Genomic DNA, 2,363 nt, shown 5'->3' on the forward strand with positions numbered 1-2,363 from the left:
TTCAGCAACTGAAAATACCTCACAGTGTTTTCTTGGGGGGAAGGAAATGGTTACTTTAGTTGTAGCTAGCACTTGCAATCTTGGCTGTCTTGAAGGTATTACACTGCTCAGAACAGTCGCTCTTCATTTTTTTCTTTTTCCTTTTTAAACATTGAAAGAACCACAGACTTATAAAAAAGTTGGAAGCACAGCAGAAGGACTCTTGTCCTCGGTGAGTTTCTGGCCCAATGCCTTATTCACCCCCGAACAGTGTGTATTTCCTATAGACAAGAACACTCTTTTCTCCATAACCACGATACAACCACCAACATCAGAAAAAAATTTTTTTAAAGATTTTATTTATTTGACAGAGAAAGAACAAGCAGAGGGAGAGGGAGAAGCAGGTTCCCCACTGAGCAGGGAGCCCGATGCGGGACTCGATCCCAGGACCCTGAGATCATGACCTGAGCCGAAGGCAGACGCTTAAACAACTGAGACACCCAGGCGTCCCCCAACATCAGAAAATTAACACTGATATATTGCTGCCATCTCATCCTCAGGCTCTATTCAAGTTTGTCCGGTGTCCTCCTAATGTCTTTTATAGCAAAAATTATGTTCAGAATCTCCCCTTGTATTTAGTTGTCATGTCTTTGTGGTGTCTTTCAGTCTGGGCAGTTCCTCCATCTAAACCTGTGTGGCCTTGACTTTTGAATATTGCAAGCAGTCATTTTGTAAAGTGCCCCTCGATTTGGGCCAGTCTGAGATTTCTTGATAATTAAAATCAGGTATCAATCTTTGGCAAAAATAGCACAAGAGTGATGCTGTTTTTTTTTTTTTTTTTTTTTTAACAGCATCCTGTCAGGTGCCTCACAATCTTGATCTGTTACATTACTGACAGTGTTCATTTCGATCACTCGACTAAGGTGGTGTCTGTCAAGCTCCTCCACCGTCATATATACTCTTTTCCTCTTTATAGGTTACAAGTAGTTTACGGGGAGGTACTTTGAAATCTTCTAAATCTTCTAAATCTTCTGTTCCTTGTCAAATTTTCAGTGTATTCATTCGTTCATTTTTATCTGTATGGTTTCCTGTTTTATTCAACAGTGAAACATTTGTGACTGTCATTATCTTATCCTGATGCTTACCTTGTCCCATTCCTGGCCGGCAGGAGCCCTGTTGACACTGCCTCTGGCTTCTTTCTGCCACATCCCCAACACTTCCTTGCTTTCTGGCAGAACAAGATACTCCCGGGTCAGCTAGTGTTTTCCCATCCCAGTGCAGGCATCTGCCATTTCTCCAAAGAGCCCTGGGCTCAGGGTCATGAGATTGAGTCCTGCATCAGGCTCCACACTGAACGCAGAGCCTGTTTAAGATCTTAAGATTCCCTCTCCCACTGCTTCTCTCTCAAAAAAAAAAAAAAAAAAAAAAAAAATCTCTGGTTTCACAGGAAGTTTTTAGTCTTTATGTTAATGAAGAGTATAATGACATCTAAGCATGGTTGTTTGACAAAAATACTGAATTCTACATGTGACTTCTCCTTTGATCCCTCTCTACTCTTTTCTTCTGGCTCAATGGTCATAGTTCAAAAGGACTGTGGCTTGTCTAATGGACATGGCACTCTTCTATCAGTATTCCAATAATTTGGAAGTCATGATGAAATGTTCTCTTGAGCTAGGCTAGGAAGGGGACTTGAATTCGAAATACAACCGAATGCCCCATCTTATATCCAAAACATCAGTCAAGTTCCCCTAAAACCCCTAAAATAAAATCAAGATACTTCTGGACCAACTCAGAGTTACATTGAAAGAGGTAACACTCTACCAGAAATAATTTTAACTGGAAACATAGCACTTCTCAGTCTTTTAAGAATATACCAAAATGGGAACGGGTTTCATTCTCAAAGCACAGCAAAGCTTCATTAACAAAACCACTTTTCCTCATTCTCAGTGCCTCTTATATGCCTGCAGGCAGCTCTCAAAGCAGCTCCTCCCTCCTTTTCTTCTCCTCAAGTCCTCTCCAAGCCACCAGTACATCTCTTCCATCCCCTCCTCACATTATCCCTTTCAAAGCACCTGATAAAATAGCTCTTTTTTTTTTTAAAGATTTTATATTTATTTGACAGAGATAGAGAGAGCGGGAGCACAAGTAGGCAGAGAGGCAGGCAGAGGGAGAGGGAGAAGCAAGCTCTTTGCTGAGCAGGGAGCCCGATGTGGGACTCGATCCCAGGACCCTGGGATCATGACCTGAGCTGAAGGCAGACGCTTAACCAACTGAGCCACCCAGGCGCCCAAAATAGCTCTTTCTAATTCACGTTGTACTTGTATAGGTTTCCTGTCACTGCTATAACCAATTTCCACAAACATGGTGGTTTAAAACAACACAAA

This window comes from Zalophus californianus, chromosome 3 (assembly GCF_009762305.2).
Source record: "Zalophus californianus isolate mZalCal1 chromosome 3, mZalCal1.pri.v2, whole genome shotgun sequence".
Taxonomy (NCBI): Eukaryota; Metazoa; Chordata; class Mammalia; order Carnivora; family Otariidae; genus Zalophus; species Zalophus californianus.